Here is a 25,807-nt window from a genome sequence, read left to right as displayed (position 1 = left end):
TGTCAAAAGGTATTTTAAACCATATGTTCCTTTGAAATACTGTAGTTAGATTCAAATTCAGTAATTACATGTCTGATTCCTTCTTATCTGGATGAATTAAGATGATAATTTGATCTGATTTTAGGAAGATTTATAAACTCTATGTTCAGTAAATAACCAGTTTAACTGTTAAGAAATAAACCTGCATTAAATAATGAATTTGAGTTTTCTGGTCATATTCCACTAAAAACCAAATTCCCTTTTTAGGTGTGTGTAGGCACCATAGAATGAGATGATTTCATTTCTTGTAATACAGCCAGAAGGAAAGAATTTTCCCGAAAAGCAACTGAAATTTCTACTTTAAACATAGCAAGTTAAAATCACACAGTTTTCTATTTAATTTGATTTGCTTATTCCAGCCATTGGCATAAGATCATTATGATAGATACAATTCCAGATTGAGAGTTGAAGGTTTTTGTCATAAATTTCAAAATGATCTTCTCTAATATAGTCAATGTTTTTTATGACCTACTTTATGCATTAATCTGTCACTGTCAAGTTAAGAAAAAAACATTTTAAAGAACAGGAAAGGATTACATTCAGATGTTCCTAGGAATTTCAAGTTGCAAAATTAGTTTTCAGAATAAGACACTTAAAACTCCTACTGAGTAAACAGAGTGGAAATGCATGCAACATTTAAGTCCTACTGTCCCTTGTTACAGTCTGCATTGCATGCGGCTCATACAGAATTTTCAAACTATTTAAGAGTTGAACTCAAGTGTAAGCTGTCAAAGAGGAAAAAGTATTTTGAGGAATGATATTAACATTTTAAGAAAGCATTCCTGAAAATGATTTTCAGGTTCCTGTTACTTTTTAATAAAGAGTGTAAGTGAACACAAATTATTTCTTAGAATACACCCCAAAGAGTATTTTAGGAATACAAACACTCATTAATTAGCTCTCGTGTGTTTAAAATACACACCTGTTGGATATGGTTATGCACAGAAGCCAGTTTTTTCATGAATAATTTCTATCATTTTTTGCATAATTTAAGGAACCATATGTTCTATAATGAGAAAATATTTAAAGTCTGCAATCATGTTACAGTATGAGTCACTATATATAATATTGTATATTATATACTCTTAAAGTTGCTGCCCTAAGTGTGACAGCAGGAACTTAAAGGTTTTGAAAGATGCTAGTAATTTAAAATCACTATAAATTTATTAATTTAGGCCATTTTGGTTATTGAGACCAAATTTGGAAACTTTTTGTATTTAAGTATTAAAATGATTTTTTTTTTAATCCAAGGGGTGCCTGAGTGGCTCAGTCAGTTAAGCATCCAACTCTTTTTTTGTTTGTTTGTTTGTTTGTTTTTTAAGATTTTATTTATTTATGAGAGGCATGGGGAGAGGCAGAGACATAGACAAAGGGAGAACCAGGTTCCCTGTGGGAAGCCTGATGTGGGACTTGATCCCAGGATACCAGGATCACGACCTGAGCTAAAGACAGATGTTCAACCACTGGGCCACCCAGGCATCCCTTAAGCATTCAACTCTTGATTTTGCTCAGGTTGTGATCTCATGGTATGAAATGGAGCCCCGAGTCAGCCTCCACGCTGACCATGGAGACTGCTTAAGATTCTCTCTTTCTCTCTCCCTCTCCCTCTCTCTCTCCCCTGCTCTAAAACAAAAAAAGAAAAAGAGAGAAAAGTCTGAAAACTAGATTGAAATACTTTTTGAAAACTTAGATTTGTATTTTTTTAATAAAAGGAAGTCTGCATAACTTTAAAAAAACTGACTTTGGTAATTCTTCTAGGTCTTATAACTAGCCAGACTAGTTAATTTTCCTGATATCATAAAACAGTTATATGCACTTAAAAAAATAATTTTCCATTTATTTTAGCTCCAAAGCCCCTTTTCTGTTTTTCTCCCTGTGAGTCAAATATTCTATTTGCATTACTAGTATTTTTTGTAGGTTTGTCATTATTATTGAATATTTGAAATGTCATTTACTTTGCTATAGTATAGGTAGCAGTAGTCTAAATTTGGTATTTCTAATACGTACATATCCAAATTTTAATTTTTGTAGGAAGGTAAGAATCATCATTGATGTGGTCTTATTTTTAATAAGAAACATATGTCAATAAGAAACACATAAAAGCATGCTACATTTGAGAGGACTACCTTACTTAAGAAGGTGTATTTCCTTGTCGTGTCTTGTTAGGAGTGTGGAATGGAGGCAGTAGTAGAAGTTGTAAGAAGGAAGAAGGTATGTGTCTTTTCAGTTTAGGCATTAATAAGTGAACTCACTAGGCAATGGGCCACCAACCATCTAGTCTTAGAAGTAGCTCTCCTGCTTTTGGCACACTCTAGCTAGAAGAACTTTTTCTGATGACTGAAATACTCTGTATCTATGTTGTCCAATATGGTAGCCACTGGTGGCTACTGAGCACTTGAAATGTGGCAACCAAAGAATTGAATTTGTAATTAAATTTAAATAGTCATATGGTAGCTTCTGCAGGACTCCTTTCTACCTAAAAGACCAGCAGTTCCAGGATCACCTCGGAGCTTGTTAGGAATGCAGAAATCGCAGGCCCCACGTCACACCTGGTGAAAGAGAACCCATGTTTTGGCAAGCTCTCCAGGTGGATCACGTGTTCGTCATTTAGCAGAGCTGGGCTAATAGGCATTCTTACACAGACTAGATGGTTGGATGAGAGGAGTGAGCCTATAATTGTTTTATTTTGGAGAAATTAATTATTTAAGATTCATAAAGAGGCAAGGGGCATCCACTTTGAGGTAACCCCTCAGGTAGAAATGGAGCTTTGCCGTGTATTGGCAGTGAGCTAGTTTGGGCCTAGTGTTGTACCTACGGTGCAGGACCCCCTCTGTAAGGGAGGGATATGAATGAAATAGGTCCTGTCCCAGTGTTGTGAAGTTGAACCGACATAACGTAAGCAAAGTGTTTACACACACAGTAAACCCTCGAGAGGATTGGTTTAACTCATTTTACAGAATAATGTGCCTCTCTAATGAGACAGACTACACTTAGCAGACTATGTCTTTCTTCTAAATCTCAATGGGCTTTGCAACGTCTCAAATGATGGTTGCTTGTCTTAAAGAGGGTCTGAGTCCAATGGTATGATTTTTGTCATGTGTTATTTATTTATTTAAACAGTGATTTACTTATTGTTTTTTAAAGATTTTATTTATTTATTCGATATATATATCGAAAGAGAGAGAGAGCGCACAAGCTGGGGGAGCAGCAGGCAGGGGGAGAGGGAGAAGCAGGCTCCCCGCTGAGCAGAGAGCTCAACATGGGACTCCATTCCAGGACCCTGGAATCATGACCTTAGCTGAAGGCAGTTGCTTAACGGATTGAGCCACCCAGGCGCCCCACATTTTTAGGACTAAAATGAGAAGCAGGGGGAGCCCGGGTGGCTCAGCAGTTTAACATGGCCTTTGACCCAGGGCCTGATCCTGGGTCCTGGATCGAGTCCCACGTCAGGCTGCCTGCACAGAGCCCGCTTCTCTCTCTACCTGTGTCTCTGCCTCTCTCTCTCTCTCTCTCTCTCTCTCTGTGTGTGTGTGTGTCTCATGAATAAATACATACAATCTTTAAAAAAAAAAAAAAGGGAAGCAGTGACCCAGCCTCTAAACCGTGGAAGAGTCCTTAAATTGCAGAACTGAGAGCATAGCTACAGCTTCTTGCTGCTTTTACTTTTAAATTCTCATTTCCCTTCCTCTCCTAGAGTTTAGAGTCCCCCAGATCCTGTAAAATATCTTGAAAATTCTGCCTCTCTCTGTATCTTAGTTGGGGCCACAGCAAAGTGAAGTTCGGCCCTCCTGATTACAAGATGTGGAGAAATGTGTTGGTAGGCCTTCTTTGGAATACATCCAGAATTTCCTTTTCAGCAAATCCTATGTTTTAAAAAGAATGAACCTTGGGTGAGCTCAAACTATTAGTCACAAGTTTTCCTCTTTATTAATGGTGCTTCATCAGGAAACTAATCCAAGTGGGGCTGGGAGCCGTCTCCTAGTTAAAAATAAAAGCACACAGTCACTTAAAATTCCCATCATTCTTTTGACACTAAAAAAGTAATCCATGCTTACAGAATATAATTTTCTTTTAAAAAAAATATTTTATTTATTTATTCATGAGAGACACAGAGAGAGAGACAGAGACATCGGCAGAGGGAGAAGCAGGCTCCCCAGGGGGACCCCAGGATCACAACCTGAGCCAAAGGCAGATGCTCAACCACTGAGCCACCCAGGCGTCCCCTGAATATAATTTTCAAAGTGCTTCTTATAATTTAGCCATTCTTCCATTGTTGGATATTTAGATTGCTTATACATCTACATGTGTATATATACATACTTATATATACTATGTATGTGTATGTGTGTATCATCCCATGTGAACATTCTTGTACATATTTCTTTGCGTCTTTATTTCCTTCACATAGATTCTGGAAAAGAGAATTCCTGAATATATACTTTTAAGAGAGTAATATGCCTTTCCAAGTTGCTTTTCAGAGGAGTTGTATTAATTTAGATATCAGCAGTGTTTGAATTCATCTCACTATGATATTGACTTTATTTTTTAAATGGTTAATTTGATGGGATGGACTATTATTCAGCCATAGAAGGGAAGTCCTGCCATTTGCAAACAACATGGATGGACCTAGAGAGTATTATGCTAAGTGAAATAAGTCTGACAGAGAAAGACAAATACTCGGTAATCTTACTTATATGTGGGAGGTGGGCGAAATGGATGCAGTTGGTCAAAAGCTACTAACTTCCAGTCATAAGATAAATAAGTCCTGGGGATGGAAAGTACGGCATGGTGGCTGTCGTTAGCAATACTACTTAAAAGTTTCTAAGAGTGGATCTTAAAAGTTCTCATCACAAGAAAAAAAAATTCTAACCATGTGTGGTGATGGATGTGAACTAGATTTATTGTGATGACCATTTGATATGTGCAGTGCATGTGTATATCAAACCATTACTTACATACCTAAAACTAATACATTGTTACATGCCAATTATATCTCAATTTAAAAAATAAATAAAAATAGAACATTTAAAAATCATTCAATAGGCAAAAATATCTTATTTTTAAACATCTGCATATTTTTTATTATGGTGAGGTTACCTTTTTTTTTTTTCATATTTTTCAGCTATAGCTGTTTCTTCCTTACTCATGTGTCCTTGGATGAGTTACTCAACTCTGTACCTTGTTTTGTTTTGTTTTTCTAATCTCAAGTCACTTTGTAAAGTCAGTGCTAAGACCACATTCATATGTTTCATGTACCTGGAATAGTAGGTGTGGTATAAATGTTGGTTATTAGTCCGTGGTGAATGTTTGATGCATTTTGTACATTTTTTTTTCTGTTGAGATCCCAGGATTTAGAGCTTTATGGGGCATTGACTTTTCTCACTTCTTTGCATGAAGTGGGACAGGTGGAACTTTCCAATGGGTCTGATAACTGTTATTTCTGAGGATGCTAGGAGCAAAGGGATGGAATGCTCCTCAGTATTAAAGTTGAATCCTCACCATATGTTTGTAGTCTGATGTTATTATCACCCTTTTATAGATTAAAAAAACACACACACAAAGGTTTTGGAAGTTTTAGTACCTTGTCCAGAGTATGACCTACTTCTCATCCCCTGCTGCCTACCTGCTGCTGGGGACTGTGGTCACTCACCCCTCTGAATTGTACGTTAGGTTGATACCTTGCTATAAGGTAGCACAGGATGGTGGTTGACTCTGGAACCACATGGCCCGAGTGCAGACCCTGGCTCTGTCACTTAGTAGCTGTGCCATGTTGCAGGCACACTCACTTCATCTATAAAATAGGGATGGTAGTAGGGTTTCCCTTATGGATTATTGTGAGGAGTAAGGTAGGTAGTTAATCTATCACCTAGAACAGTACTTTTGTACACGACAGGTGTTACATGCCAGCAGTAGTGATCACAATCCCCATCTTCAGGGGCATGAAAAGGCCTCTCTGACTTTTAAGGACCTTTTAATTGACAGCACACCACTTTGGGGACAAAGTTGAGGAGCTCTTAGTGGACTGAGCACTTATGCTTTTGCTCACCCTATGTCACAAGGAACCAAAAAGGAATTCTGTTCAGTGAAAACTATACCGATTCTGATTTGATTTTGTGCAATTGGCAGATCAGAAATCCAGAGCCCTTGCTATAATTCCTGAGTGGAAGAGCTCACCAGTAAGGCCACCTTCACCCTCTTCTGTTACTTTGGGGGGCAGGGGGTTGGGGAAAGAGCTCTGAATGCCCTCACAAGGCCAAAGGTGGCTGAACATCAACTCATTGGGGTGGCTCCTGCCCACACATGTGCACCTCTCCCTGGAGATTTTCACTGTTGGTAGTGCAGGAAGCTCCCTAGATCCAGTGGTTTCAGGGGGAATAAAAGAGAACAAAATTTTGCTATGAAGCAAAACTGCATTTTCCCCACTGACTGGCCAGCCTCACCACAGCCTGGAATCATAAAGAATCCTCTTTGCAAAGGTTCTCATGGTCTGTGATGGAGGCAAGACCTTGCTCCCTCCCCATTTGTTCATTCAGCAGGCATTTACTGAAGCCTTACTATGCTTCCTCCCACCCTAAACCCAGGTTGATTTGCATCTGATTCTACTTTTGTATCCTAATCCCTATTTCTCTTTCTCCCAAACAAGCTGGATTGCCTTCCTTAAAGGATAGTGGCCAGCTGTGCAAGGCTGATGAGGTGGAAGAGGATGAAGATAATAGCTATTATTTATTGGAGACTTATGTTGGGCACTAGATCAAATGATTTATATATAGTAATTACTCAAAATACTTTTTTTTACCACCCACAATTTATAGATAAGGAAACTGAGATTCAGGGAGTTTTGTTTTTTTAATTTTTTAAAACGATGATACTTATTTTAGAGAGAGAGAGAAGCGGGAAGGAGCAGAGGAAGAGGAAGAAGGAGACTCCTCACTGAGCAGGGAGCCCATTGCAGGTCTCAATCCCAGGACCCTGGAATCATGACTTGAGCTAAAGGCAGACTCCTAACTAACTGAGCCACCCAGGGGCCTGGAAATTCAGGGAGTTTTTAAAATGTGCCCAAGATCACAGAACTAATAAGAAATCGAAGCAGGATTTCAGCTTTGGCTAACCCAGCTGCAGAATCCAAGCCTTTCATTGTCCTGTGTGGCTCCTCTCATGAGGTCAGCCTCATGGTCAGCCTCCATTTGCTTTCTTGAGCCTTTGGGCTAACGTGTATGTTCCTTCAGATTTTTCATCACAGTGCTTTGTTTTGTTTTTGTTTAGTGAATAAGGCGTTAGAATTGTCAACACAATCAGTATGGGATTTGCTTTTGGGAAAGTATGTATCCAGTAGATGTCTCCAGAAGTCCATGTGTCATTGGGACACATTTGTACTGGTTCTCTCTCCAAGATGATGCTGGTGTGCAGCCTTGAGAGGATCACATTTCCAAACTAAAGTTAAGATATAGAGACAAAGGACAAAGTATGAGAGAAAATCCTGAAGACTTGTGTAGAGAATAGAAGTGAAGGTAAGAATAAACTAGCTTAGGACGCCTGGGTGGTTCAGCAGTTGAGAATCTGCCTTTGGCCCAGGGCGTGATCCCAGTTCCGGGATCGAGTCCCACATCTGGCTCCCTGTGAGGAGCTTGCTTCTCCCTCTTCCTGTGTCTCTCCCTCTCTGTGTGTGTGTGTCTCTCATGAATAAATAAATAAAATCTTTAAAAAAAAAAAAAAGAATAAACTAGCTTCCTTTCCCACCCTCATTTGCATTGTAGTGACTGTACTGATGTAGAGAAAAATGAGTAATTACAGGCAAATCAGGGTGAGATAGTGACCAAAGGTAGACAGAATATCAGGGGAAAATGCAACTGTAGAGATTCATGACATACAGTGATGTTTGGCTGAGGTTGGGACGACTGCTGAGGTCACCAGAGGGAGCAGGATGTAGGTGAGTGAGATGAGGCATTCCCTCAGGCTTCCAGGAAGGTAGAGGGGGCTGGAGGAGGGGGGTCCCCGTGGCTGGAGGGGCGCCAGGTAGAACTGGCAGGATGGGGAATAGAATCGCAAGATCACGTTGAGGGGTTAATCCTGAACTAGTAAGAAAGGAAATGTGTCCTCGGGTTTATAGTAAAGGCGAACAGGTGCCTTCAGAATGAAGCAGAGGCAAGATAAAATTAGTCGAAGTTCATGAGTTGCTGAATAATTTGTTGATGTCCTTTGTCACCGAGGTAGGTTTTCTTTATAAAGCATTTAGCGTCCTAAATGATTTATTTAGCCTTTCGTATCCTGTGCACCAGCAGAACCACAAAGTCACAATAAATGGTGCTTTCCCACGCACTTTCACAGCTTTGCAAGAATCACTCATATCACAACAGCTTTATGCACCAGGTGCTATCTCCTTCCCGTTTTCCAGATAAACTCAGCCTTTGTGATGTTCTATAACTTGTCCAAGGTCATCCAACTTAGAAGTGTCAGGTTTGGTATTTGTTACTCTGCCTCCCAGAGAAAGAGTCCTTTAAGTCAAAGCAAAAGGCTGGGCCAAGACATAGCTCCAGGAGCGATTCCTGTTTTCTCTGGTGTTACAGATTGAAAGTGAGTGTGAGCTGAGTGCTTTGACGTGTCCTGTTCTCCTTTATTTTGTCCTGTGATTTCACCCTCCCTATCCTGTATCCATGCCATAAGGAAGGAAGTACAAGTATCTTTATTAAGATAAAGGTAATCTCAATGTGCAAATGGGGATGAAGTCCATTATTAAGTTAATCATTTTGTAAATCCTCTGAGAGGTAGTATTTATTTTTTGAATCGAGCTTTCGGAGCTATGCATTGGAGAAAAGTGGAGGCAATCTAAACTAGGAAAAGCAACTTGGAATTGATGAAGACCTTTAATTTATTTTCCCAAACTCATCTAGTTCCTTGAAACGGGGAAATGTAAGGCAGTATTTGTCACAGAATAAGACTAGCAAACAAGTGAAAATTCAGGTCTCCTTGACCGTTCCTGGGAAGGGTACAGGCCCAGGCTCCAAGCAATGAACTTGGTGTTTGTAGGACTGAGCATGACTATCAGTAGATGTGAAGGCCAGACAGTACACAGCTGAATAAGCCCAGGTTTGAAAGATAGTTTAATTTTCCTGGTTTGTTGATATGCTGAAAATCACCATGAAGGTGCCTCTAAATGCCAGGCACACAGATTTGGAGGAGAAAAAGATTTTCCCATCAGATGAGGTTAAAAACCAACTGTACTAAGATATCACCTAAATATAAATAATTTCAGTTAGCTTATCATTAGGAGAGGAAATACCTTTCTTTAGAAGATTTTATTTATTTGTTTGTTTATTTGTTTATTTTTTTAATTTTTATTTATTTATGATAGTCACACAGAGAGAGAGAGAGAGAGAGAGGCAGAGACACAGGCAGAGGGAGAAGCAGGCTCCATGCACCGGGAGCCTGACGTGGGATTTGATCCTGGGTCTCCAGGATCGCGCCCTGGGCCAAAGGCAGGCGCTAAACCGCTGAGCCACCCAGGGATCCCTGTTTATTTATTTATTTATATGAGAGAGAATGAGCACACGAGCAGAGAGGGAGGGAGAAGCAGACTCCCCACTGAGCATGGAGCCCAATGCGGGGCTCAACCCCAGGACCCCAAGATCATGACCTGAGCTGAAGAACAGATGCTTAACTGACTGAGCCACCCAGCCACCCCAGGAGAGGCATTATCTTGTGCTACATAGATAAGTTCCAAAATAAAATCCATCATTTGCTTTTATAAAAAAGAGGAATTGGAGTAAGGAATAATTGGACTAATTAGTAATCAATATTATGCAAGCGATGTGATTTAAACCTGAGAATAGAGGAATTGACAAAGTTTTTCTGTAAGAGCCAGATAGTAAATGGTTTTGACTTTGAGGCCGTACATTGTCTGTCACCATCACTGAGATCTGTTGTAATCCCAAAGTAGCCAGTTGCTCAAGAGACACAAAAAGAGACAGCAGGCTGGCATCCCCCACTCCCCCCGCCCCACCCCCGCACACACACACAGAGCAGTGGTGAGCCAGTCCCTGCTATCACCCTGTGGTTGGAGCCCTGAAGGTATTTTTATACTAGCAAGAGCCTGTAGAAAATCTGAGCATACACTATAGATGCCCCTCCATAGAAAGCTATTTTATTTGAGGTTTTTGAAAATTATCCTCAGCCAACTCAAACATTAACCTCTGCTCCTTCATTCAGGTGTTCCATTCAGATTTCTTCCCAGACCTGGGAACTGACTGAAAATAATTATTATGAAAGACATGGGGCCCTTGAGCCTTTTCCTGTGGCTGTTTTGAAGGGTCATTGTCTTTTTGCTAATTAGGATCCAGACACATCTCGCATCAGCTGCTTATGGGAGGTATGATCCTTAGAGGAATGGTCTAGGCAGGAGTTTGTACGGGGGTGCAGGGACCAGCGACAGAGAAAACCCAGCCAGTAATTAGAGCAAGTTGCTGAATACAAATTCTCAAATGTGTCACTTTTCACATTTGAATCCCAGTGCATTATACTCAACCAACGACAGCATGCTTGGTGATATGTCAACATTTTAATTCTGAATGAGTGTTAATTGGATATTTTAGTGCTGAAATTATTTGTTACCTAAAACACTGACACAACCTGAAGTTCTCTGATTTTTATAATTATATAGCACATACAGAATTTCTTTCTCTAGCTTTGATTGCTTTTACAAAATGTATTTAAGGCACCCGCTTTAGATCAATTAATAATTCAGAACTGTAATTATTAGACTCCATGGTGACTTGGTGGTAAGTCTTTCTGAATCAGCTCGTTCACAAATCGGGGCTGGTTAGAATTGTGAACTTCAACTGAAAAAAAAAAAAAGGAAAACACTTCCCCTCGATGCAATAACGTACACCATGAATGTAGATAATACTGCTGGATGGTACATTTGGAAGTTGTTAAGCAAGTAAATCCTGACAGTTCTCATCTCCAGGAAGAAAAAAACTTAAAAAAATTATTTTTTGGTATCTATATGAGATGATGGTTGTCAGCCAAACTATCTGTGGGGGAATCATTTTGTAATACATGTAAGTCAGGTCATTATGCTGTTACCTTAGACGTACACAGTGCTAAATGGCAACCATAACTCACTGATGCTGGGGAAATGATCAGTACCTCTGTCCTCCCTTTCCTACCCCACTGCCTAGAACAAACAGGTTGAGTGGCTGCCCAGGCCAGCACAGTGCTAGGAGCTTGGGCACAGTAGAAACCAGTGCAGCCAGCAGCTTTCTTTCTTTTTTTTTTTTTTTTTAAGATTTATTTATTCATTTATGAAAGAGAGGCAGAGACATAGGTAGAGAGAGAAGCAGGCTCCTCACAGGGGAGCCTGATGTGGGACTCGATCCCCAGACACGGGATCATGCCCTGAGCCAAAGGCAGATGCTCAACCACTTTTGCTTTCTTGAGGCTATTTCCTAGAATGTGTTTGTTTGCTTAATAGAATTTCCTGCTCTCTCTCTCTCTCTCTCTCTCTCTGTCATTTCTTTTTTTTCTTTTTCCTCTTTTGTTTTTTGACTTTGGAAGCTAATTCTGATTTCTCTAGCAGAAACCATGTGGGTTTGTTTTTTTTTTTAAGTTTATGGTGGTAAAATATCCATAACAATATTTGCCATTTTAACTGTTTTTAAGTGTACAGATCTGTTTGTTTTGTTGGTTGGTTGGTTGGTTAGTCTTTTTGAGAGAGAGAAAAAGACAAAGTGAGTGAATGGAGGGGGTTGGGGGAGGGGCAGAGGGAGAGAGAGAATCTTAGGTAGGCTCCATGTCCACTGTGGAGCCCAATGCAGGACTCCATGTGGGGCTTGATCTCATGACCATGAGACCATGACCAAAATCAAGAGTTGATCGCCCAATTAACTGAGCCACTTAGGTGCCCCTAAGTGCACGTTTTAAATTAATTCCCTGTCCCCTCTGCCCACCCTGTCCCCTTGGCAACCACCATTCTTTCTGTCTCTATGGATATGACTACTCAGTGGAATGATACAGTGTTTTTCTTGTTTTGATTTGCTTATTTCACTCAACACAGTATCTTAAAGGTTCATAAGAAACTGTATTTTTTTAAATGTTTAATTTTCTTCAATTTAAATTTTTAATGTTAATTCTATCAAGTTAAAGTTTTTTTTTAATCTCAAGAACAACAGTGTTCTTAATTGCTTTGACAAAATATTGTTTTTAATGTTGACTGACACACCAAGCAATATTTTCATTTTGTTTTTGTTTTAGTCAAAAATAAAAAATGTGATTGGTTCAAAACCCTTGAGTATCACAGTCTAACTGTGAGAACCACAGTGCACTCTTTGTGTGGGAGTAAGGAACTATTTTGAGGATAGTCCTGCTTTAAAATACTTTCTAAAATAAATGTGAAATTATTAATTAGGAGAACTCATTTTGTAGGTTATTTTTAGAGAAAGATGCAGCAGAGTTTTAACTATTTTGAAAAGAAAATGTGAATAGGAAAACAAATACATACTGTCCCAACCGGGGAATCCTACTTTTTCGAAAATGTGTAAACTTTTCTCCATGGAATCCCAATTTTATATTAATTAGCACATTTCCCCCTGTGTAAGGAAAACTGTAATGCCCTCCTTTTCACTGGGCTGCCTTGCTGGTAAGTACCCCCCAGGAGCCACTGGGAAGAATGTGAGCAGCAGTGTTTTCTGAAAGTAGAAAGAAGTGAGATCAACAGAGTTGTTAATCCTACTGCTGAGACCGAGGCTTCAGACACAGTGCCAGCTGGGGAAATTATACTCCTGGCTGCCATCCTTTGGTTCTATTGTCAGAAATAACAGGTAGGAGCCCCCACCTCTCCTACCTAATAGAAGGTTCATTTCACTGTGATTTAATTACCGAGAGAGATTGGAATGTGGAGGGCTGGAATTGTATTAGTGAGCCCTGCATTCATGAAATACATCCTTCACACAGACCGAATAAGGTCCTGAAAAATACCAGTTCCTAATGATGTATATACATGGTCTCCCCAGAGCTCTGAAATCCTGCCATAGCCTGATAGGGTCCACCCATTCCAGGCACCTTCTGGACTCTATCTACATGGAAATATTCTTTTAATTAATTCTTTATGGAAATCACAAAAGGATAGCTTGAAAAGGATTGAACATCCATTATGCAATGAGCCTTTCATGTGTTTTTACCATATGAGCCTAATTTCAAGAAAATTAGTATAATTATAAGTGATATACATTGGGACTCTGGTATTGTGTTTTTCAACTTACTGAAGTAGACTAAAACTCTTGAGTATAGCAAAAAAAGAGAGAGAGAGAGAGAGAGAGAAAAGAGAAGAAAAGAAAAAGACTATGGTATCCATCTCTTGTCTTCTACCCTTGTCCAGATTTTGCCTGGCTTTTCAGTCTCTTCTGATAAGCTTTTTTGCAAATGCTTATCACCCCCAGGCACGGTTTTTCTATTTACCACTGTTTTATCTTTCTCTGTCTTGAAGCTTCTCCTTGTTGAGTTTGCTTGGAGTCTTTCCTCTGTGTTTCTCAGATGAAGGGATGATGCAGGTGCTGTTTTATTCATGCTCAGATGCTCCACTGGTAGGAAATAGAGATGCTATATTATTTGCTAAACAATCCACGGAATACTCTGAGGCTACTGAAGTTGTCTTTTTACCTCCTTAACACCAAAGATCACCCCAAGTTTGATATGATAGATATATTTTTTTTCACTTACCCCAAAATACTTACTGGGCAACTATTATGCACTAGGGTGGGCGCCATGTAATCAGCGAGGAGCAAAAGATCTGATATTAACAAGATAAAGCTCCTGATATGATGGAAACCCCCTTCTTGGTTTGAGGGCAAGAGGACCAAAGGAGGACCAAATAATACATGCCTTTATGATTGTGAAGACCAGTTTGAATTTACAGTTATCTTGGGAAGTGCTGCCTGGAAATCTAGCTGTGGAGAGGCAGCCAGCATACAAACCTGTCCCATTAAAGGTCCTCGAGGGGCCTTTGCATGTGAGTGGAGTACCTCATACTCTCAAGCTCCTGCTCACCACTGCCTACTTGTCTCATCATACAATTCCCTTAGGCACAACTAGGTCTAGAAATGTGCACACTGGTAGGGAAGAGTATCCTGAGAAGTATGAACTTGGGAAGACAGCCCAAGCAGGCCCAATTAGGCTCATGGCCATTTGATCAGCAAATTCTAGGGTCTCTGGTACCCAGACCATCTAGAGCTGCCCTGTATAATAGGGCAGCCCTTGCCAGGTAGGGCTATTAAGATGCCAATTAATTAAAATTAAATAAAATTTTAAGATTAACTCCTTAGTTACACTAGCTATATTTCAAGCCACATGCTGTCTAGATGTTATCATATAGGAGAGCTAGGATATAAAGCAAATATATATATTACATATGTAGCTACAGGACAAATATAGATGTTACTGCAGAAAGTTCTGTTGAACAGTGCCGAGTTAGAAGGAAAGGCTTGGGCAGCAAGTGTATACAGGGATCACTTCCCCGAATCTAAGAGCTGTGCTGTGCTGTGCTTTCAGAGCTTGCATTCTAATTGGGGGGTGAGGAGAGTGGGGCAGACAGTTAAAGAGTAAACAATGATTTGGGGTCTGGGGTGGCTCAGTTGGTTAAGCCTCAGACTCTTGATTTCAGCTCAGGTCATGATCTCAGGGTCCTGAGATCCAGCCCCGTATTGGTCTCCACTTAATTTCAGCTTAAGATTCTCTCTCTCTCTCTCCCTTTCTCCTTGACCCCTACCTCCCTCTCTCTCTCTCCCCATCTCTAAAGAAAAAAAAAAAGTAAACGATGCCTAAACAATTCTTTCCATTGAAAGAATCTGCAAAGAAGGTAAGAGAATCTGCAAAGAAGGTAAGCTGGGTGATGCGATAGGAAACTGTAGCAAGAGAGAAAGAAGAGCTGCAAGCAGTTGGAGGAACAGAAATAGAAGTTCAAAATCAAAAAGAGTTTGGTTTGTACAAAAACACAAAAACCCCAAAAGTGATGCTTATGGCTGGAAGGAAGTTGGTGAAGGAAAAGTAGTGCAAGATGTGTTTGAGATGCAGGTAAAGGGCAAAGTGTACAGGCAAGAAGTGAATTTTATCTTAAGTGGAATGAGAAGAAACAACTTTTTTCAACAGTGGAGCAGTTGTGATCTGTGCGTGTTTGAAGATTCATCAGATCTTATGTGTGGAAAGGCTGGGGGCGAGGTGGAAGCAGAGACTTGGCAGAAAGCTCCGGTTGGGGGTCAGCACCGGGTGGGGAGTACAGTGGAAAGAGGTGGATGATGACATTTGCATGGAGCTGAACAACAGAGCAGCTGAACATGATGGTAGACCCACTTCTTCTGGGTCTGAGGGCAAGAGGACCAAAGGAGGCCCAAATAATGCTTGCCTTTATTACTTTGAACCGAACAACAGAGCAGCTTCACTTGCAGCCAGCAAATGTTTATTGAGTGCCTACTGTGTACCAGGCTCTGTGCTAGATACTGGGGACTCGACAGTGAACAGAAGTGCCACAAACCTCTGCCTTCGTGGAGCTTAGGTGTTAGTACAGAGTAGAACCGTGAATACATATGCAAGTCCCCATATTCCAGAAGGTGGGAAGAGGCAGAAACAAAGCAGAGCATGGGGAATCGTAAGTAGCTGATGGATTGCCATTTTAAATGCTAGTTATTTTTGTCAAATGTGTGACCTTTGACTTTGGAGATTTACAAAGACATTTTGCTAAAAAAAGAACGAAGTGTGTCCAAAAGTAGAGTTAACAGGGCCAAAGAGGCATGAGGGTCACCAGGGGTCCTGTACTCCTCCGTGGAGTCACCCCCCACATACAGAAAATTAATAGACTCAGCTTCCTGCCTCTGGGTCATATTGCCCACATAAGTGGTCACTTTTTTTGTTTTGGGTTGTTTTTTTTTATTATTTTAATTCCAGTGTAGTTAACATACAGTGTTATGTTAGTTTCAGGTGTACAATGTAGTGTTTCAACAGTTCTGTATACTATTCAGTGCTCATCACAATAAATGTACTCTTTGTCCCCATCACCTACTTCACCCATCCCCCACCTACCTCCCCTCTGGGAACCATCTGTTTCTCTACAGTTAAAGAGTCTGTTTTTTGGTTTGTCTCTCTTTTTCTTTGTTTGCTTTGTTTCCTAAATTCCACATATGAGTGAAATCATATGGTATTTGTTTTTGTCTGACTAATTTCACTTCATTATACCTTGTAGATCTATCCATGTTGTTGCAAGTGGCAAGATTTCAGTCTTTTTTTACGGCTGAGTAATATTCTGTTGTAGACATATATCATGTCTTCCTTGTCCATTCATCTGTTGATGGACACTTGGGTTGTTTCCATAATTTGGCTATTGCAAATAATGTTGCAGTAAACATAAGGGTGCATATACCTTTTCAAATTAGTGTTTTCATATTCTTTGGGTAAATACCCAGCAGTGGAATTACTGGATCATATGGTAATTGTGTTTTTAGTTTTTTGAGGAACCTCCATATTGTTTTCAAAAGTGGGTGCATCAGTTTACATTCCAACCAACAGTGCATGAGGGTTCTTTTCCTTTCACTCCACGTCCATGCCAATACTTATTTCTTGTGTTTTTGGTTTTAGCCATTGTGATAGGTACAAGACAATATCTCATCATGGTTCTGATTTACATTTCCCTGAGGATGAGTGATATTGAGCATCTTTTCATGTGTCTGTTTGCCATCTGTATATCTTCTTTGAAAAAATGTCTATTCGTGTCTTCTGCCCATTTTTAATCAAATTATTCTTTTGCATGTAGCTGTCCAGTTTTCCAAAAACTGTTTGTTGAAGAGACTTTTTCCCATTTGTGTATTTTGCCTCTTTCATCAAAAATTAATTGACCATATAATTGTGTGGGTTTGAATCTGGGCCTTCTGTTCTGTTCCAGTCATCTATGTGTCTATTTTTGTGCCAGTACTATACTGTTTTGATGACTATAGCTTTCTAATATAACTAGAAATCTCCAGTTTTTTCTTTTTCAAGATTGCTTTGACTATTTGGGGTCCTCTGTGGTTCCTCTTCTCCTTCTTCTGTTTCTTCTTTTTAGATTTTTTTTTTAATGTATTCATTTAGAGAGACAGAGAGAGTGAACCAGAGCATGATCAGGTGGGGTGGGGCAGAAGGAGCTGGAGAAGCAGACTCCTTGTTGAGTGGAGAGCCCATGCCAGGGCTTGATCCCAGAACCCTTAGATCATAGACCTGAGCTGAAGGCAGCCCCTAAACTGACTGAGCACCCCCCAGTGCCTCTTCTTTTCTGGTTCTATACAAATTCTTATATTACTAATTCTAGTTCTATGAAAAATGTTGTTGGTATTTTGATAGAGATTGCGTTAAATCTGTAGATTGAAAAAAAAATCTGTAGATTGCTTAGGGTAGTATGGAAATTTTAACAATATTTATTCTTCCAATCCATGACTATGGATTATCTTTTGATTTGTTTGTGTTGTCTTCTATTTCTTTCATCAGTGTTTTATAGTTTTCAGGGTATAGTTTTCACCTCCTTGGTTAAGTTTATTCCTAGGTATTTTATTATTTTTGGTGTAATTGTAAGTGGGATTGTTTTCTTAATTTTTCTTTTGGCTGCTTTATTATTAGTATACAGAAATACAGCAGATTTCTATGTATTTATTTTATATCCATGACTTTACCAAATTCATTTATCAATTCTAGTAACTTTTTGATGGAATCATTAAGATTTTCTGTATATAGTATCATGTCATCTGCAAATCGTAGAAGTTTTACTTCTTACTAGTGGTCACATTTTGAATGTAACTTCAGTATGTCTCATCATAAAAATAAAATCTATCTCTTTTATCACTGAAAACAAAATTCTAAGTCATGGCCGTTTATATGAAATATTTACCACAAAAATTGAGAAAAGGGGAAGCAATTATAAATATCTGATACAAAAGGACCTAGGAATTTTGTTTTTAAATGTCTCTTGTTAAGGTATTATGATCATGGTTTTTTAAAAAAAATAGGAGTTCCTGGGGGGCTCAGTTGGTTAAACATCCCACTTGGCTCAGATCATGGTCTCAGGTTCTGGGATGGAGCCCCATGTCAGGCTCCTCATTCAGCAGAGTCTGCTTGAGGATTCTCTCCCTCTCCCTCTGCCCTCCTCCATCATCACTCTCTAAAATAAATAAATACAACTTTAAAATATAAAATATTTTTTAACAATACAATTTCAAGCATTATAGAAGGTTCCACAGTGAAAAGTAAGTCCCTGCCATCCCAGCCCTGGATGCCTCAGATTTCTTCCTTAGAGGCCATCACCGTTGGATGTCCTGGAATAGAGGTCTCGGCTCTCAGTGGACAACAGAACCACATGCAGAGCTTTAAAATAACACTGACGCCTGGTCCTGTCTCTCAGAGTTTCTGGTTGAATTTGTCAGGGATACAGCCCAAGTATAGGGATTTTTAATATCCTCTCCAGATTACTTCATGTGCAGCCACTTAAATGTTCTAGAATATAGCCTAAATACTAACATATGTATCCATTCTTTTAAAAAATGTATGCAGATAATAGCAAAAGAGTATCCACTATTTTTCCTTTTTCTTTTTTAATCTTTTTTACCTGTAAAATATATCTTGGAAATTGTTCCATGTTAATATATATAGCTGCATATACCTTATTATTTTTAATGTCTCAATACTATGCCATCATATGGATGCACCATAATTTATTTAACCAGTCTCCTAGTGATGGACAGTTATGGTACTTAAAATTATCTATTAACACAAATAATGTCATAATGAAAATTCTTGTATATACATCCATTGTATATAATTATATATACTTCTAAGATTAAAATCATGGAATCAGGACATAGGGTAAGTGAATTTTCAATCTTGATAAATGCAACCAGATTTTATCCTTCAGGGACAAAGATGAGAGTAGCACACTTTTCATCTTTTTATACTTTTCTGTGAATATCTTCCTTTTTTTTTTTTTGCCCGATTTTCCACAGTAGGGGATCCCTGGGTGGCTCAGCAGTTTGGCACCTGCCTTTGGCCCAGGGCGCGATCCTGGAGTCCCGGGATCGAGTCCCGCGTCGGGCTCCTGGCATGGAGCCTGCTTCTCCCTCTGCCTGTGTCTCTGCCTCTCTCTCGCTCTCTATCATAAATAAATAAATAAATCTTTTAAAAAAATTTTTTTCCACAGTTGTATTGGTCTTTTTCTTACTAATTTCCATGCTCTATTAATATATGAAAGAAATGAGCCTTTTGCCATTGGTAGATTTTTTCCTAATGTTATTACTGGGGTTTTTTTTATATTTTTTATATTTTTTATATTTTTTTTATATTTTATATAATCAAATGTATAATTTTTATGTTTTGAAATTTTAAAATATTAATTGGTAATCGATCCAGGTCCTATAAGCTCCTTGAGGGCAGGGAATATATCTTATCTATTCTTGTCTCAATGTCTGGCACATGGTGGGGACTTGTTGAAAGAATGGTTGGATATAATCATGATGATGATGAAGGATCATTCGAGCTGATTGCATGTATCAATCTCGGAGAAGTTAAGGAACTAATGGTATTACCATAATTTAGTTCCCTTGGTAATTGAATGTATCAACTCACACCTGAAGTACTAAGTGCCAAAAGGCATATCCAAATGAGTTCTCTCAAAAGGTTTTCTCTTGCTGTCTTGCTCATTAAGCTCCAGCCTCTTAAACATGATAACAGAATTCTCCTCTTCAAATTGGTGCTACTGCCTTGGAACATTTTTCCCTTATGTCTTTCTATAACTTGTTGCCTTTCTACTTCAAACCTAGCCTAAATATGCTTTTCCTTCTAGAACCTTCTACTTTGTCTCCTTTCTACATTCCCTCATAGTGTCTGTGCCTCTGCTTTATAGTAATTACCAAAACTGTCATAAAAAAATGTTTAGGTTATTACCTCTGTAATGTCTGTTTCCTTCACTAGACAGTAAACCCCAACCATATCTTCTTCCCAGGTGTACATTCTCCTGAGGGATACAGAGATGAAAAAAGCACCAATTTTCTGCCATCATCATGGACAGGAAAATAGAATTGTACATTCTAATATATGTATACATTGGGGAGAGATAATAACAAATTTAGTTGTACACAATATTAAATGATTGTTATTTAAAAGAAATGAAGACCTAGTAGGGTTATCTTTGGCTTGGAGTGCTCAAGTTTGGCATTTGTTTTAACAGTAGAAGCATCTGGCATATAACATGTGCGTGCTCTGGCCGATTATGAAGCAGGAGTCACCAGGCCATAGTGCAAGAGTCAACAGGCATAGTCAGCCGCCAGGTCTTTTCTAATCTTTACCAAACTGTCTTCTTATCAAACTGTCAAGCCATCTTTGCCCTGCTTGGTTGAAGTTTTACCAACATTGAAGTTCATTATACTTTTAAACTTAGAGCATATATTTCTATGTGTCTTACTCCTTTTGAATTATTATTATAAAAGGCGATACCATATTTATTTCTCACAGTTTGGGAAGCTGGGAAGTCCAGGATCAAGGCACTGACAGATTCAATGTCTAGTGAGAGCCTGCTTCCTGGTTCAAGGACCTCTCTTTTTGCTATGACCTCACGTGGTCAAAGGAACAGGGGGTCTCTTTTACAAGGGCGTTAATCTCATTTGTGAGGGCTCCACTGTGATGACATAATCACAGTAGGAGTCCCAAACCCCCACCTCCTAACACCATCACCTTAGAGATTAGGTTTCAACATATGAATCTTGGTGGGGACACAAGCATTTGGTCAATGGGCCCATGTATTGAATATTTGCAATAAAAATGCTTTCTTATTTGTGAGACAGGAAATATCATATGAATTGCTTTTTACTAACTGTGTCTAGTGTTTTATTAAATGTTCTTAATATAGTCTAGATTTTCTACCATTAATAACATTAACATTATTAAATAACCAACGACACATCTCCAGCTACACAATCTAAAATTTGCAGCATATTTCTAAACATAGATTTGTTTAAACCAGATCGTCTCTGGTTCTTAAATCACCTCCTGAAGGTAGGTTAGCTGCTTAATGGATGCATTAACTATTTTAGGTCAGTAGGGTACTTTGCAGCGCTTTATTACTAAATGCTCCATACCACTGGCACTTTTCCAGCCAAATCCCCGATCGTGTAGCCTATTTTCAATATTAAATCTCTCTGAACCAAAGTCATATCTTTCTGGAAGGTTAGACTTTTAGAGCAGTATATTAATAATCTACTACCAAATTACTGAGTCATTTGGCCTGCTTAAGTATCTAACCCAGTAGCAAAAAATTATTTAAGCAGTCATATGAGAAAATCCCAATGTTTCAGTGGAAACTTAACATAATCATTTTAACACATTCTCTACAGAGAAATGTAATGTGTAATACTTTAAAATGTTAACATTTCAGGTTCTAGTACTTTTCTTTTAATTCTTATTTCTTACCTGATGTAATTCGTGCATCAACATCTACTTGCTTCCTTTTTTTTTAATGTGCATAAAAGTCTTTCAAAAGACCCAGAGCTTGCCTCCTTCTCCACATGCCAAAAAGCTATCAAGGTTAAATCAACAAATTAGGGAAAATATGCATCTGCAAATCCTCTTTTTGCTACACCAAAAATATTTTCAGGATATTTTGTTAGATATTTCAGTTGCATTAATAGCTTCTTACTTTTACTCAAAAATGGTAACAATACAGAAAAAAAAATTTAACTCCTTGAATTAAAAACAATCAATCCAACCTTATATCTTCTGTTCATTTTGTGTCCTCCCAGTATTTTTACATACGTGAATATATGTATTTATAGAAATGATAAAAGCTTTTTAGATTTTATCTTTTTAAACAAATATAATCATCATTAACATTTGCCGATAGTGCTCTATAGGCTTTGTAACTATTATTAAGGTTAATCTAAGTGTCGTATGAACATAATTTTAGAATTTTCTTAAGACAAGTCCCACAAGTGAAACCATTAGTCTAAATACGTGTTAGTCTGGATATGTATCTAGATACAAACAGAAAGAACATTGCTTTCCCAGAGGGTTTAATGAAAGTCAAAAAACTATCAACAAGATGTGGAAGCATCAGTTTTAACGTATCCTCACAACATTGTGAACTGGTACTTTGCAAAGAGAGCTCATTTAACGAGGAAATGGTACTGTGTTTAATTTTGCAGGCTGAACACTTTCTCCAGATGCTTGTGACAAGTTGATTTTTTTGTTAATTTGTATTCCTAACCTTTGTCTACATATAACTACTCATCTCTTACTGTTTTCTTGTCACTATAACTTCTGTATATGCAAAGAACATTTTTTATTTTTTTAAAGATTTTATTTATTTATTCATGAGAGACATGGAGAGAGAGGCAGAGATATAGGCAGAGAGAGAAGCAGGTTCCTTGTGGGGAGCCTGATGTGGGACTCGATCCCAGGACCCTGGGATCACAACGTGAGCCAAAGGCAGACACTCAACGTGAGCCAAAGGCAGACACTCAACCACTGAGCCACCCAGGTGCCCCTGCAAAGAACATTTTAGAGAGTAAAATCTTTGAGGACTGGAGCCATATCCCTCTTGACAGCTGTGTGCTTCCCTGGAGGACACATATGATGACTCTACTATAATGTCTAGGGATTGATTGTTCATTGCCACCTGGGAGCGTTCACCCCAGAAGGCAGGAGCCAAGATTTATTGTTGGATTGTTCAGCCACTCAAGGGAAAGCTCGCCACTGGACATGTCATCATTTGATGTGACCTTTATTTAGTAGTGGAGAGCCCAGTAAGTAAGATGTTCCAAAGTTTTATATGAGTCCAGTTAGTCAATTGCATTCCTTTTAAATATATTACCCAGAATCGCTTGAAGAAATATCTTCCTTCTGTGCTGGCTTGATTTTTTTAAACACTCCATCTTGCTAGACATGATATGTATTGTCACGTTTTCTGCTGTGAATTTAAACTCTATCCCTACAGGAATGGCAGGGCTAGTGCATGAGAAGGAACAGTCAGTAAACAGTCATACAGCATGTCATATTTACAGTGTTTTTTTCCAACCATCTGTAAGAAAATTTTTAAGAATATCCTTTCTAGTAGCACTGTTTAGTTTTTTGTTTTTGTTTTTGTTTTTAGACTCGTTTTGAGAGGGTGCAATTAGAGTGAGGGAATATTTACATGACCTGCCTATGGCTACATAATGGGTCGTTAGCAGTTTTAGGATTGGGACTTTAAATCCCTGGAAAGAAGAAGTACAATTAATGAGAAAAGGATCTCCATAGAAAATAAGCTTTAATCATATTTTCAAAATATAAACTCTCTCCTACATTCGCTGGAAGAAGGTTGCAATATAAATTTTAACTATAATGACTTATTTTAAGTGGCTTCTCTGCTATGGAACATGTTTATTTAATCTACTGATCATAGTTGACATTTACACTAAGTTAATGAAGTTGGTATTTATGGTGGGTCATGATAAAACACCAAGTATATCTTCGGGCTGAAGTCTTAGTTTTATTCTCTTACTCACTATAGCAAGTATTTATTAGTCATTCACAGCCTGGGTCAGATTGCTGTTTTTTGTTTGTTTTGTTTTTGTTTTTGTTTTTTGTTTGTTTTTGTTTTTTGTAAGGAGGAGACATAGCAATGTTTAGCGATATTTAGAAATGTTTAAGAATGCTGAGGAGGACCCTGTAAAGGAAGAGCTTCAAGATATGGGATGTGAGGGGGATCCCTGGGTGGCTCAGAGGTTTAGCTCCTGCCTTCAGCCCAGGGCATGATCCTAGAATCAAGTCCCACATCAGGCTCCTTGCATGGAGCTTGCTTCTCCCTCTGCCTGTGTCTCTGCCTCTGCCTGTGTGTGTGTGTGTGTGTGTGTGTGTGTGTGTGTGTGTGTTTCTCATAAATAAATAAATAAAAGCTTAAAAAAAGATATGAGATGTGAGGGAGAACAAGCTCTGTCTGGTAACCCTTATTCATTCATCCATTCATATTTAAAGAGCATCTATGCTGTGCCAGGTACTATTCTGGGCACTCGGGGGTAAATGGGTGAATGAAACAGAAACAAAAAAAATCTCTGCCCTCATGGTTGTTATATTCTATTGGAGGGAGCTAGACCTTGAATGATAAACATAATAAGTAAATTACATTGTATGTTTGAAGGTAAAAGCACCATTTAAAAAATTAGTAGAGCTGGGTAAGTGGAACTAGAGATACTGGAGGGCCCTGGGGATTATGGGGTTTTTTGTTTTTTAGGATTTTATTTATTTATTCATGAGAGACACAGAGAGAGAGGCAGAGACACAGACAGAGGGAGAAAGAGGCTTCTCTCAAGGACCCCAGTGTGGGACTTGATCCCCAAACCAGGGATCACGCCCTGAGTGTGAAGGTAGACACTCAACCGCTGAGCCACCCAGGTGTCCCTGGGGATTACAGTTTTAACTAGGAGGGTGATGGAAGACCTCCACGGAGAAGGTGAGGTCTGCATATAGACTAGAAGGAGTTGATAGTTGGTAGTGTGGGGATCTAGGGAGAGAGCCTTCCTGGTGCCTCTGAGTGATGAGTGAGTTTGGAGCAGAAAGAGGGAGGCTGTGTGTGGGAAGGAGGCTGCAGCAGATGGGTGGAAGAGCACATAACCAGCAAATGAGACTTAGAAGGAGCAGCCAATAGGTAAGAGAAAAGACCAAGAGAGAGTGGTTTCTGGAAACCATCTTGAGAAAGTGAATAAAGGATGGGGAGTGATACTGAACAAACAGGCTAAATGCTCCTGATAGGTTAAGAAGGAATCACACCAAGAACTGCCCTTTGAACTTAGCCATGTATTCACTGATGACCCCTAATCAGCAGTGATGGTGGCCTGCAGGGAGAGAAAACTAGAAGAGAATGGAAGGGAGTATAGGCAACATCTTTGGGGCATTTTTTTCTACAGAGGGGAGCAAAGAAATGGAATGGGAGCTGGCAGAGAAAAAATGGAATCAAGGGAAGGTTTTCTTAGGCAGAGAGGAGTGAGAGCATGTGTGTGTGCTGATTAGAATGACTCAGTGGGAAGACTGAAGGTAGTGAGGTCCACGCAGAGTTTCTGACAGTATCTATACTCACCATGAGTTCCCATGCCAAAAATGTCCTACATCTGATTCATTCACTCCTTTTCCCTCATTTAATTTAAAAATTTTCAGCAATATTTTAAGAAAAGTTAACTCTCCCAGGCTGCAGTTTTTCTGCTTCTTGCCTACTCACTTCCATTTTCATGGCTGAAAGGTAAAGTTTTAGGTAAGAAATTATATAGCATGAAACATATTTGTCATCTATCACCGTTAGTAAGTAGATATGAAAGGCCTAAAAACCTCCCTCAGCACACACCCACCCCACAATGTCATAATTATGAAGGGAAATTATTTATCCTGTGCCTAAAATCCCAAACTCAAATAACCTTTAAATTGGCCATTTAATTTTAACTTTTTCAAAATGGTTCTTTTTAATGGCGTTAAAGTTTGCAAATTTTGTACAGGGGTTCTTCTACAAAAAATAAACAGCCATCATGCCCTTCCTTTAAGGAATAATTTGGTGGTTAACAGTGTTTTAATACATTACTCTTCGTTTTGAAAAATACCACTCTTAAAGATAGGTAAGTTAGTCATAGCTCTGATTTATACTTTTTAATAACTTCAGCTTCAGTGCTCAACACTAGCAACTGTTCCTATCGAACACACACTCAGAAGATGCTTGAATTCCAGCCAGCTTCAGGCAAGATTAGCTGCCAAAATGGCT

General features: G+C 38.9%; 1 protein-coding gene and 1 long non-coding RNA gene across 11 annotated transcripts in view; one reads left to right on the top strand and one right to left on the bottom strand.

Annotated features, from left to right (window-relative positions):
* CACNB2 (calcium voltage-gated channel auxiliary subunit beta 2) overlaps positions 1-25,807 on the top strand; it is a 374,487-nt gene that overhangs the window by 219,528 nt on the left and 129,152 nt on the right. The gene's annotated exons all lie outside the window — the stretch shown is intronic.
* Positions 12,293-20,646, bottom strand: LOC144313350 (uncharacterized). Its single transcript, XR_013379010.1, has 3 exons — positions 20,543-20,646; positions 19,978-20,047; positions 12,293-13,610 (listed from the first exon to the last, which is right to left on the bottom strand). It is a non-coding gene; the product is annotated as an uncharacterized LOC144313350 (long non-coding RNA).

This window comes from Canis aureus, chromosome 5 (genome assembly GCF_053574225.1).
Source record: "Canis aureus isolate CA01 chromosome 5, VMU_Caureus_v.1.0, whole genome shotgun sequence".
NCBI classification, from domain to species: domain Eukaryota; kingdom Metazoa; phylum Chordata; class Mammalia; order Carnivora; family Canidae; genus Canis; species Canis aureus.
This window is presented reverse-complemented; position numbering and strand designations above follow the sequence as displayed.